The 13,942-nt window shown below is 46.9% G+C and overlaps 1 long non-coding RNA gene across 1 annotated transcript; it reads left to right on the forward strand.

Annotated features, from left to right (window-relative positions):
• The first annotated feature begins 721 nt into the window (after positions 1–721).
• On the forward strand, positions 722–13,428 carry LOC131108885 (uncharacterized). The gene is made up of 4 exons (XR_009120555.1): positions 722–861; positions 3,178–3,297; positions 3,535–3,595; positions 13,178–13,428. It is a non-coding gene; the product is annotated as an uncharacterized LOC131108885 (long non-coding RNA).
• Positions 13,429–13,942: the final 514 nt, after the last annotated feature.

Below are 13,942 nucleotides of genomic sequence, written 5' to 3' on the forward strand. Positions count from 1 at the left end.
GAGCCACAGGTTCCCTACCCCTGCTGTATGGTCATTGTCCAGCTTGTTTGCATGTCACTGCAATGTGGTGTGCCTGCGCCTAGAGGGAGACATTTTAGTAATGAAACAGCCATGTTTAGAGGCCTGAAAGACTTCTTTCAAAGACACTAATAAAAAAAATCATCTATATGTGAAGCCTATAAGTGATTGGACTCTTGCAGAGTGTGTGTGTGTGTGTGTGTGCGGTTGCCTATATGCGTCGACGTGTCCTCTGCAGCTGTGCAATACTGGGATCTGAAGCAGGCTGTTGCTCGCTGTGAAAATATTATTGCAAGTGTTTATTATTGCTTCAGTGTGAAACAGTGGGAGTGTTGTATGTGCTGAGCGTGGATTGGACTCTGTGTGTGTGTGTGTGTGTGTGTGTGTGAGAATGAGTACGTGTGCAGGGCCAGCGGTCGGGGTGTCGTATCTGTTTCCCACCGGCAAGCCCCCGGCCTGTGGCCCATTGCACTCTGGGTAATGGGGAGGCCTTTTGGAGTTGATTAGTTCCGGCTGGATCCCAGATAGAGTTCTGACAGCCAGGAGAAACGATCTCCCAGCATGACCCCCCCTCCTCACACACACACACACACACACACACACACACAGTCCTGTCTCAGACACAAAGGACCAAGCAGGGGAAGGGCTTTTTAAACAACTACGGCCTCTCTCAACTCCACTTGTCCCTTTCCAGGCATGAAAACTTTGATCAGCGTTTGCATGCAAATTGAAGCACGGCCACGTCGATACAAGCTGGAGCTGTAGATCATCTTACAATATGTGTCTTTGCATCACCTTCTGCCTCCCAACGCTCTTTCATGACCGCCACAGTTCAAGATGGATGTGAGTAGTCCATTACAATCCGCCCCATTCAATGTTTTTTTTGTATATAAGTGTTTTCTCCCGGACAAAACATGGCATCCAGCGTGTCGGACACCTGTGGCCCACTCTGGCATCCGTCACACACATTCCAAAAGCGGAGCGGCCTCATTCATGCACGTTCCCGCTGCGGTTTCATCCACTCCTCATCCCCCCTCCCCCTAAGATCTCCTCTTTCTTTTCCGCAGGGTTCCCTCTGTCTCCACACTTAATTGATTAAGGGCCGTTTTCATAAATCAATTTGGGATGCACATCAGTCAGCCCTGAATGGAGGGAGCCCCTCGCCACCCCCCCCCCCCCCCCCCACCTCTGCCTGTGAGTGCTGGTATTAATCTACCTCCGCATGGCCTGCCACTCTCACTTACACACACGCACTCAATGCTGTATACTTTGTTTTCTTTGGCTTTGCAACATGAAATATGCAAACGTGCACACAGGAGGGCCCGAGAGAGACACTTTTCACTAAGACGCCCCTTTTTAACGGAAAAGCTGAAAAGGTTGCGCTTTTCCATCTCAAACTACGTATTTCCATCTACTTGTCCATTTGTATCCCCACTGCTCCGCCTCCGCCACTCACGCCTGGGGATCAAAACGGGGTCCACAGAATGAGTGTTGAGCAGCGGTAGTCCTTTTTAAGTCCTTTTAACTCGACGGCTAGCGCCCTCCACTTCTATTCCGTGAACCCTGGGCGTGCGCAAGAGCGGCTCAGATGGGTGACATTGTTGCTGTGACCCGGCAACACCGGATGACAGAAACACCTCAGCTTTTAGCTTGATGGCTAGCACTTATATCTCTCATTCTGCGGACTTACGTTTGCCTTTAGGTATGAATGAACCCTAGTGAGGATAAGTGGCATAGAAAATGGATGCATGGATGGAATTTTATATGATGTGTATTGCACATCCTGTATTCATCCAATAAACCACAATCTCCACTGTGCTGCAGCACTCCAAATTCTTTCTGCCGTCAGTTTCGTGTAAGATAAAATGTGTCTTGTAAGCACAGGAGACCTTCGTTCCCGTACGTTGTCTTGCGGTTTTTGAACTGTGCACCCAGGAGAGCCGAGTCGGTACCGTGTGGTGGAAAAGCGGCAACTGTGCAGTTAGTCTGTGTGAGCGTGGCTGGTGAAATATTGCAGTTTTTTACTGTCATTGTGTCATAAGTGCAGCAAACGTAGAAGGCCCAGGAATGTAAAGTGGTTGTATTGGAGTGGATCTGCTTCTTATTACTCTTCTTTTTTTCTCATTATTGTCATGTCATCTCGCTTTTTTTTATTTTTTTTCTCTTCTCCCTGTTGGATGCCGTTGGTGTGGATGTTTCGACTTCAACGTAACCATGACACCGCCCTGTCCTTTTTTTAGAGAACGCTGCCAAGTAGCAAAGCATTGTGGGAAGCATTGCAACAGCTGCAAATGATATGGCTGATTCCTACCCCCCCCCCTCCTTCCTCAGTCTGGATTTTCTTACACTTTGGCCTTTTTTCTCCCTGACTTTCTCCTTCATCTTGATCTTTTGTTCTTTTTTTTCTTAGCCTAAATACCTCCGCTGTACCCCGTCGCTCCACTTCTGACTTGTTTCTCATTCCTTGCCTCCATATTTGACCCCCCCCCACCCCCCTTCCCCTCTGAGCTGCGGGGGTGTTGGCTTTAGTGGTAGTGAAAGCTGCGTTGCCTTTGAAAACAGTTTGTCTTAATGAGAAATTGGGGGGGGGGGGGATGCGGGTCACAGCTGAAGCCAATTGTGGCCCCCTTTTCCTGTCTGAGGTGCCGCTGGCCGAGGTCAAGCTCAGGGTCACGCTGGGCCGTCGCTTTGGCTGGGTCCTGGTGCCGGTTCTGACTGGCGGCCTGTGTGTGTGTGTGTGTAAGCGGACAAGGAGGGCACATCTGTTTCTGATCCCCCAGAAAGACTTGCTCTCCGAACCTGGAGGTGCTGGAGTGCCTGCGGAGGCTTGACGGGGGCTGGGGGGGGTTTGGTGTACATAAGGGCGAGTGAGCGGTCACACGCATGTTCTATCATCGCCATGGACACAGTTGTACTTTTTTGTACGGTTGTATGCTAGCATTGCTAAGTTAGGATTCCAAGATGTGGAGGTAACCTGCATTCTGTCCAATGGCCAGCAGGGGGTCTGATTGTGACAATGCCATGTGGGTCAAGCCTTCCTATTTAGGGTAATGACAAATGCTTGAATGTGTGAATTTAGCATAGATTGCTATGATATGTTGATATGGAACATTTCCATGTGTTGGAACTTTTTACATTTGAAGTGTTTGTGTGTCGTAGTGAAGAATCCACCCAGCATCGTTCTCCAAAACTGGACGGGCGGGCGAATTCCCTTTGGCTTCTGCTTCATCATCGTCGTCCTCCTCCTCCTTTTCCTCCTCTCCACAGCGAGTGCAGAAGGTAAGCTGGAGATGAAACGCCACGTCAGTCTTTGAAGCGAGCCTGTAAAACACACGCGTATTAACGAGCGTGCCTAACGAGCTGCAGGAGCCTGTGGGCCGCATCACACTGTGCACGCTCATATGCTAAAATACTTGGATTTGATGGAGACGTAATCAGGCATTTCTAGAGTGCCTTCACACAAAAGATTCATTATTGTTCCAGAAATTATGAAAGTGGTGCTTCTCTCTCCTGCAGTCTCACGGCGTGACGAGAATATCCTTACAGTAAAGCTCGGATGTCATGGTGTCGCATAGAGGTACAACACACACACACACACACACACACAGTGTGGCACACCTGAGCCAATAAAGCAGGGTATTATTTTGCCAGGAAAAGCTATTTAATTCCCTCCGAAAACCCATCCTACACAAATCCTGCCCCCCCCCCCCCCACACACACACACATACACACTTTCCATGTCAGTCCCTGAGGCGTTAAAACCTGCCCCTGTACTTAACTTCTCCCAAAACCCCTCAACATGTCCACCTAACACTATGCCCCCCTCCTTACACACACCCCTCTCCTAATTCCCTCTATACGCCCCCCCCTCCCCCGCCCCCTCCTGATATCCTCCCCCCTGGAGAGGTTCGTTTTCTTTTTTCACAAGGCCTGTCATCCCTGCCAGGGCAGTAAAAAACACATCTGGAATCACACTCTGCACGCTCTCACCCTGTGTTTGAGAAGCATGCCCCCCCCCCATACACACACACACACACACACACACACACCCCTGCCCAACCCTGCCTCTCCACTCTCAACGCATATCAAGCTACAAAGACACAAAGAGTGAAATAACACTGCTAGCCCACAGTGAGTTCCAAATGAAGGCTGGAGACGAGGTTTGTGTGTGTGTGTGTGTGTGTGTGTGTGTGTGTGTGGCTGGCACAGACGTCATGAAATCCGACGCGGCCTTGTCGACTCCATCCACACGCCCACGCAGCCAGAGGCCATTTTGGATTTGGCCGTTCCCTTTCCCTCCCTCCTCCCTCCCTCTGTGTGTCCTTCCCGAAGACTGCTCGTCGTGTTGGACCGTCTCCCGGTCTGAGGCGTGACTATATATACATTTAATAAGGGCCTTTGCGGCGCTGCCATGGCCACTTGGGCTCGGCTACAGCCCGGGTCGGGGATGCGCCGGCAGCAGATGCGAGGAACCAAGATAGAGACGCAAGGGAATTCATCTGTTCCAGCCTCAAACTATCGCCACCATCATAAACCCTTTTATCCACAAAGTTATCCCAAAGTTATATGATTAACCAACCTAAAGGGGACCTATTGTGCTTTTCCACTTTTCTGACTTATCAATGTAGTTAGAATGTTAGATTCCACCTCTTGTGGGGCGTTCCGCTTTGGAGCCTTCACTGTACGTGAGAAACCCTCCCGCTCCTCCTGAGTTTGATCCAACGCTGGACAATAGGAGACTCCAAAACCACCCAGAAATCTGGCTGTTCTTTCTCTTCTTTTTTTTTTTTCTTAACACAACCTAATCAAAGTGAGGGTTAGCGGGGGACACGGAGGGAAGAACATGTGTTGTAGCTCCTCCTCCTTTTTTGTAAAAGTACGCTTTAAGAGCTGATTAGCTTCTGACCATGGGACACCTCCACCTCGGTGTCCATGATGGGAACGTTCATGTACAGTATGTACTCTGTGTCATTGAGAGGCATGGGGGTCTGCCATGGGGAGGGGTTTCAGGTTTGGGGCTCAGCAGTGCTGCGGTAGGTGACCCCGCAGGCCCGCCAGTAGAACACTCGGCCAGAACCTTTTTTTGTTTTGTTTTGTGAGTTTTTTTTTTCTTTCTCCTGTAAGACTTGGCTAGTAAGCAGGGGAGGGTGGAGGTTGAATATGACTGAGTACTGGGACCAGGAAGGGTGGGGGGCGGGTATTAACAAGGACCATGCTTTTTTTTTTTAATTAGTGCACTCCTGCAGAGCTTTTTGGAGACGGTGTGTGAGTTTTAGCAAACTTCTTCACACAATGCGGTTTCTCTTTCTTAAAAGGAGGCTGCGTCAGACCGTCCCGCCATCCCATCCTCGCAGCAAAGACGGAGAGTTTCCTTTCTCTTTTCTCGCCTCTTGAAACTTTCTTTCCTCTGTCCCTCTCTCATCATCGCCTGCTTCCATTGCCCCCGCGACCCCTCCCTCCACCGCCAAAGCCCCGCCCCTCCCCAGGCCTCTGGCGAGCTTAGTGGAGCGGTTTCCTGAGTCTGCCCAGATTAATGAGTGTAAGTCAGAGATTGAAAAAAAATAGAAAGAAGGAGAACGAATGCCTCAGCACGACCACAACTTGTGTGTGTCTGCTTGTGTGTGTGTGTGTGTGTGTGTGTGTGTGTGTTGGGGGAGCGGCGTGATTTGTGGTCTCCAAAGCAAACTTTTTGTTGTGTGGATTTTCCTGCTGTAGAAAGTGGACTCAGCTTTTGTCGTCGCTTTTTCCGCCGCGTCACCGAATCAGTGGAGGTTCAATCAGAAAATGAGCCCGGTGACCTTTGACCTATGGCCTAGCAAGGAGGTCAGAGGATCGACTGTACAAACTAAAAAAACGATCACCACTGATTGGAAGACGTTTTTTTCAGAAGTGCTAAAAATAATCTCCTGATTAGAGCCATGTGTTGGTTGGGGGTAAGGTGTGTGTGTGTGTGTGTGTGTGTGTGTCTGTGCGTGTGTGTGTGTGTGTGCGGCCGCAGAGAATAGGGAGGAGGCTCAAGGCAGAGAGAAAAACAGTTTGTCTTCCCTCTGAGCTCTGATAATAACGCCACGTGAGTCCCCTTTGCGCCATGTTTATTTACTCTCACAACTCGCTGCTGCACGCACACACACACACACACGCACACACACACACACACGCAAACAAACGCATACACACAAAGTCACTCCAACGTGGACGTGAACGTGAAGCCTGTAAAACCTTCTCACCCAAACCCCTCCCTCACAGATGGGGGGGAGGCGGGTACCTCCTAATGGCCAGGTGGCTTCAGTTAGGGTGCACTAGCTTGAAAGAAGAAAAAAAAAAGTAGAATAAATCAGTTTTTTTAGTCAGGTACGCTTGGCTGCGTGTGCTCCGACCGTACTGAAATGAATAAAGAGGCTTTTTTATGATTTATTATTTCCATTTTCATAGGTCGTCATGCAAGAACCACATGGCAGTGTACATGCACAAACCCCAGAGCAACACGGTTATAAACGTCTGTTGCTAGAAATGGGAAATAGCACCTTATGTTGCATGAGCAATCTTACAAAATAATATATTTTATTGTCTTTCTAAATTGATATTTTGCATATCAATATCCAGTACATACGCCGTTTTCTAGTTACTCCAAAGCCTTGAACTTGAATCCACTGCTTTCATAAGAATTGAGCAAATGAGTGGTCTAAACTGCTGTCACTCACCAATTAGGATTGCAGGAAAAGGGGGCGGGACATCCTGGAGAGAGACCAGGCAGCGTCTGCTTATTTGATAAGAAGTCGTCCATCAGGAAAGAAAATAAACAGCCGAGGCCGCGGCTACTGCGAGAGCTTCTACTGGAGCGCAACACAATATTTACACTGCCTACACACACACACACACACACACACATGCTGGACTCACACTGCTTACCTGCAACACATACACAAACACTGTCATGCATGTGTACACACCTTTTCTCTCACTTGTTGCAGCGTTTGTATATTTATAACAGAAAACACAGAGAAGCTGTGATTGTATCATTGTTGTAACGCAGCCACGTCACTACGTTGTGTGTGTGTGTGTGTGTGTGTGTGTGTGTGTGTGTGTGTGTATCGTGATGGATCAGCTCATGAATTGTCAAATGAGAGAAATAACCGACCGAAGGAAAAAGAAAGGAGAGATGGGGGGCCAAGGGGGCTGGGCGGGGGGGTTGGCTGAACGATCTCCAAGCCGTAATGTTTTCCACATGCTTTGGAAAATAGTCGACACGTATGATTTGTTGTTGGGGAGCCTGAAAAACACTTTTTCCAAAACGGCGGCTGTCAGAGTGGAGCGTCGCGGCGCACATTCTCCGAGCTCAACGACGCCGTTGGGACGACGGCCAATGTTTGCCGTCCGCGACTCCGACACCACCCTCGGCAGCGTCTCCGGGCTAAGTTAGGGAAACATTGCGGCTTCGCAACTGAAAATTAACAGCGTCTCTTTTTTTCCACAGATGCTTGTTTTTTTTTTGTTTTTGTTTTTTTTTTGCCAACACCGCTGCAAACACAAATACTTTGCTCACGTCTGTATAGAACAGGGGTGGGCAAACTTTTTGACTCGTGGGCCGCGTTCAGTTAACAAAATTGTGCGGGGGGCCAGAATATATATTTAACACACACTATTTTACACTTATAATTCCAACAGTCCGCCTTGAATTATTAGTCTAATTTTATTTTATAAAAGTGTCATACTATCAGCTATATGTTCCCATTTCCTCAAACTACGAAATTTAATTTTATAGTTTTTTTTTGTTTTTTTTTACTGAATAAGACATCATGTTAAACGTTGAAATACTCTGAAAGTAACTGACGGGCCAGATTCAAACGCTTGGTGGGCCGCATGTGGCCCCCGGGCCATAGTTTGCCCACCCCTGGTATAGAACATCTTTATTTTGTTGTGTGGACATTGGGCAGAAGCAATGAAGATGCTAGATACAATCAGTTTCAATTAGTTTCTGAGAACAAGAAGACGTTGCAGGAAGGATGCTATATAAAGCAATCAGACACCTCTAAATGCTATTTTTGCGAAAACAAATCTCGTGAAAGCTAGTATCGCTCTTCTCAAGCCATCCAGCCAAACGTACTCACGGGCAGCTACGTCTCGTTTTTAACCGAAGAAAAGTTCATTTCTATTTCGGAATTTATGTCTTTGACTTTTCATGTTTTTTACTCACTTTTTGCAAATGCATCATAGCTACTGATCCAAATTTAATCTCCCCCCACCCCAACCTCCCACCATGCAGTAAATACATGACAATCCTGTGGAAATATATACATTATTAAAATCTATACATCTTTACATACTGGACCTTTAAACGCGAGCACAGTACAGTGGAACATCTGGGGTCCAGTCATCAGTTTTTGGGTCCCACATTAGCGTGTGAGAGCCTCTCCAGAATGGATGGTTGGTTGTTTGTTTGTTGGTGAGTTTGAGTTGAGCGCCCAGGGACCAGGGAGGCATTCTGACCCTCCAGACCCAGAGTCCCGCCCTCTGGCTGTGACGGACCGATAGCATCAGTATGGCTCCTTATCAGCCGCGGCTCTCTCTGATCCGGGATCAGCCCCGCAGCGCCGCACAGATGATGAGCGGGCATGACAAACACGCAGCTCACTCGGAGGCGGAGGCTCGCGTAACGTTTGTGAACACACCAGCAGGTCGAGCTAACGTCGTTGTATTTTCTCGTGTTAGACCGTCGGTATGACTGTGAGTGTGTGTTGTTTCTCTTGGATCTCGGGCTGTTCTCCATTGCCTGTAAGACATCGGGTGTATTTCTTGGAGGGGGTGAGCTCATGCTTCCAACATAAAGACGCATTGAGTGAAGTGGGACCGTGGGCCAAGTCTGGAGGTACAAGGATCTATGTATGCACACACACACACTCAGGCCAGTGTGTAGGGCTCCCGAGGGCTGGGGTTGGGGGGGGGACTATCGTTTTCCTCGTTAATTACGACCGTCTGGCAGACTGGAGAGCAGGAAGTCCAAGAGTGAGCGATGGAAAGAGGGAGGAGGGAGAGATGGGACATAGATGATAGCAGCCAGAGAAAGTGAGTGAAGAAAAAAAATAAGAGCAGAAACAAAAACTCAAGATGGATGAAGGCAGCGTCGTCTCGTACAACAGCGATGGAGACGTCCAACTTAAACATGGATGGGAAAACCAGGTGCTTCCATTTATCGCCAAAGAAGACGAGTCGAAGTTTTATTTGGAGCAAGCTCACATGTTGTGTTGCTTGGGTTCAGATGAAGTTTGATGGTTTTTCTTCTTTCTTGAAGTGAAAACACCAAGTGTGGCCAAGTCATGGCAGCACTTTACTTCTACAGTACATGACATCAGCTGCTGGCAACATTGAATAATAATTCTTTGCATGTCCGATAATGACGTTACACCTGTTCAGCAGCGGCGTAGACCTGAGCTGGTCACATGCAAACATGATCTATATATCGTCCAGTATTGGAATCTGATCCAAGCTTATCCAACTTCTATGCTACGTTTACATCCTGTATGCATACAGTGTCAAATTCAGGCCGCATAGGTTGTGGTCGTTGACGTTTGTGCTTTGATCAGGTTGTTTTGGATTCTTTCCACCTTCCACACTGGACCTGGATTGGCTGGCCGTCTTGTGATATACATCACGCACCTTTTGACCCTCTCAGCCAAAGCAGCTTGTGGCCGTAAGTTGACTTTACCATCCTGCCCTCTCTGCCATCCATCCGTCATCCAACTCCCCTCTGGGACCGAACATCACGTAGCCATGCACTGGGCTTAAAATCAACGTTTTTTTTTTTTTTTTAAAAGAGAGTGGGGGGGGAGTAGGCCAAGCAGCTGCGGTGCCGTGCAGAGCGGGCCTGGGATTTAACTGGCTCCAGGTCCAATTACGAGTGTCTGCCGCATCTGGACACAGTTAGAGGCGAAGCACAGTGCGCGCCATTAGGGATATAAATTCACAAGTTTTAGACAACGCTGCTTGATGTTATTTAGCGCTCAGCCGGCAGACGGATCGAGGCTGCGGGCGTGCACGGTTGGCCTCTGCAGGTCGCATCATGTTTGAATTACCAGCTGAACACTCTGCTTGCGCCGCCGCATCGGGAACCAGATTTAGATCTCTGAGCAAGTTGAACAATGATGGAAAAATGCGAGCGTCACAGACATGCCAGTAAAAGTTTTTAATGAGATTTGCGCTGTTTTGAAAGTGACACAAAGTCACCGCCAATCATCAGCTGTAGTGTGAAAGACACAGGAAGTTGATCATGTCTCATGTCCAATACATTTAATAATTAGTATACAAATACTAAGGTGCCATCCATCTACTGTATGGAGTTGGAACCACAAGCTCTATTCCCAGACAGTCCCATTATAATGTGTTTATCAGCAAGGGCTAACAGGTAGCACCAAATTTATTTATGGCGGACCAAATTTATTTATGGCTACAAATAATTTATTTTTTTATTTGTGAAACATTTTGGATACTCCTAGCTTTGTGGGAACAGTTATGTCCCAAAACGTGATAGCATGGACTAGCATGGAGACAATATTGGATGGAAGCAGAGCGGATATTGCACACGCGGTTCTCCAGGCTTTGCATTGTGGAAGCAGCTTAAAGGATGGACAAGTTATGAGTTTGAGACCTAACGAATCCATCGTGCTGAGGAAAGTCTCCACAAACTTAAAGGTCAAAACTGAGACAACATCTAAAGGTCTCCATGGAGACCCCGAGGCCCCACTGCACAGAAAAACAATAACATTACATTCCACATTATGACACACACACACACACACACACACTGTAGCTCACCCTGAGGTCCGACCCCACCTGAGCTTGGATGTGTGCCTCGGCAGCACAATCACACTGGAATGATGACCAACAAAAACACACACACACACACTTAGTAAGCTTTAAATCAGAATGAAATGAAGAACAATAAAATCTCCGGATATGAAAAACCCCTGAGGCCATTACACACACTTACTCACATCATCTCCGTACTCTGGTTTGCTCTTTGACGTCCCACCTTTATTGTGGGGACATTTCATCTTTGCAAGGACTTGACTAGAGATGACCCGTGCGGTCAACTTGCCTTGGAAGACCTGCTAGCATACACGCAATCCAGATATACGCTACTTGAGTGACAGGTTGTGCTTTTGGCTTTGGTTTTCCTGTGTGCCAGGTGTGGTGCTTTTGTTTTGTATTTCTACTTCCTGTTCGGCACCGCAGCGGGCACTGTGAGTGCACTGGGGCTGATGTGTAATTAGCGTAGTATTTACTGTAAATTCCAGACTGAGCACTTAAATACTTGAGCACTTCCTGACTTTGCACTCTAAGCATCATGGGAACTGTAGTTCTTTTAACCACAAATTAGCCACATCATTGCCATAGGGTGCAAAGCACAGGAAAAAAGGGAATTGCGGTAGTTCAATTTATTTTGCTACTTTGACTGTTTGTGTGAGAAATTTCAAGTTGTGTATTTGTCAGGAAAAATAATATGTTGTGTAAATAACACATTTTCACGCTTTGATGTGCAACGATTCAGGAGAAGTTGTTTTCATTTTTTTTGTATGACTGCCTATATTGTGTGTGTGTGTGTGTGTGTGTGTGTGTGTGTGTGTGTGTGTGTGAGAGTATGAGAGTCCAAAACCCAAGCAGACTTTTCCTTTTAGCATTGATATTTTCAACCCTTTTCTCTTCCCAGAAAATATGCTGACCCGTTACATTTCTTAGCCCAAATCTTGCAGGCGTGTACAAGGCCTCGTTGACGTCCTGGTTTTTGATGGATTTCACATTCACCCTGCGAGAGGTCATCCTTCCTCTTAAGGACATTTTCCCAGCAGCGCTTTTTCTACATTTAGGAGCCAAGGAAACATCAGACGTTGCAAGGGGGAGAAAGAGAGAAAGAAAAAAGCCCAATGACTCGGACAGCTTTGACATGTGCTCTGCAGTTTTTCAGCTCGCATGGGTTTATTTTTAGGCGTGTACGCGAGGAAGAAAAGCCGTGCAGGAAGTGGAGATCTGGCCGCTGTGCTGTTGACTCTACCTCCCATCATGCTTCATTAATCCCGCGTATTGCCACTTTATCAGCCAATCTTTTTGCTATCGTTTCAACCACGACCAGTGTCTTTGCTGCTCCTTTCTCGTCACGTCACACGGGTCTGACACTTGCTGCATCTTCCAAGACCTTCCAAGTCCTGTCTTTCGTTTTACGTCTTTACGACGTAAGCCACATCAAGCGTTTGCTGCTCTGGAGCCCAGTGGAGAAATACGACGCACGTACAGACATGTCGTCAACCCGCAAAAGCCACATGAGCTGTTTTGAAATGGCAGCAAAAACATTGAAAACATAAAGATGCAATAAAAGACACTAATTTTTGCATTGCTAAAAAATAGCTAGTATGTTAATTACCTGTGCCAAGGATTTTATAGTTTACACACTCTTTCTAGATTTCTTAGCAGGATGGTGCAAAATATCACAATCTTCTACCGTTTTAAAATGATTTCCTTATACACGTTTCTACATTTGTATTCATTTGTGCTAGCTAGCCAGCTGGATATAAATAGACATTTTCCTTATCTTGTCCTTTCTCTGCATTAGCCAGCTAGCAATACCATGGCCATAGCATTTTTTCACTTTCAGAAGCATTTAGTGACATTTTACTTCATTTCCTTGTGATAGCAAGCTAGCTAGTCGGAGAGTGAGCAGTTAGTTTGCTAACTTCCATTTGTAATCGCTTTGTAATAGTTAGACAGCCTTCCAGCTATGTAGCCGTTCAGCTACATAGCTGGCTATTAGCTAGCTTGCTTGCTAGATTGATTGTTAAATTGTGTTCACTTTTGTTAACATTTTTGTACTTTTTCTTCATTTATGTTTCTGTGATAGCTGTAGTTAGCTTAGCTGTATATTTTCAAATAGATTTTATTCAATGGCATTTATATTTTTTGTCATTTTCCTGTGATCGTGAGATCTTTGTAGGTAGCATCTAGGTAGCTAGTTTACTAGCATGATATTGATAGATTTATGTTCACTTTTGTTAAAATGTTTGATGTTTTCTAACAAGTTGTCATGCAGGTAGGTAGACAGATGTATTGATTTTGTTTTGTTCACTTTTAACCTTTTGACATTTTTCTTTAATTTGTCATTTCCGGATGATAGGTGGGCAGAGAGGTCGTTGCCACGGCGACCAGCAAATCGACTGAACCAAGAGACATATGACGTGCTTGAGCCCACTCTACTCTCACTGTGCGTCACTTTCATAACAAGGTTTGTAATGATCTACATGACAATCTGTGCAGGGCCTCCCTCCATAGTGAGGCTGAGGGCTGAAGGGGAGGGAGGAACGGTTGTGTGACAGCTCTGAAGGGGAGCAGTGCATGCTGGGATTGCGGCCCGCTGGGAGAGAGGCATTCTGGGAGGCAGTGTCCTACGGAGCAGGGCCTCTGGGGGATGCAGTGTGCTTAATAGGCCTTTCATGGCCGGCCCACAAAACCTTTTGTCCCACGCTAATTCATCCTGCCCAGCATGGACAGATAGAGGAGGGGTGAGGGGGAAGGGGTTGTTTTTGGGGAAGAGGGAGGTGTCCCGGTTTTTTTTTTTGGTACCCTCTTTTTGCTGAAGGGTGAACTAATGTATGTGTACAGGCCTCTCTGAGTAGTGAGCAGCATAAACCACTACTGTGTAGTATCTGCTAGCGTGCTAATCAGATACTATACTACATGATTGGCATCATTATAATGTGGTAAGATACAGGAGTACAAATTCCAAATAAACACACATTCTCGTGTTAGCTTGCCCAAGATACAGCAGTACTATGGGCTACTCCTCAGTCTCCACTTTGCTGCAGGACACTTCTACTTCATATATCCGGTGTACTCGTGGTAGAACGCATGCACAGAAACTCACAAGTCATGAGTCAGTTAA

The sequence above is a fragment of the Doryrhamphus excisus genome, chromosome 21 (genome assembly GCF_030265055.1).
Source record: "Doryrhamphus excisus isolate RoL2022-K1 chromosome 21, RoL_Dexc_1.0, whole genome shotgun sequence".
Classification (NCBI taxonomy): domain Eukaryota; kingdom Metazoa; phylum Chordata; class Actinopteri; order Syngnathiformes; family Syngnathidae; genus Doryrhamphus; species Doryrhamphus excisus.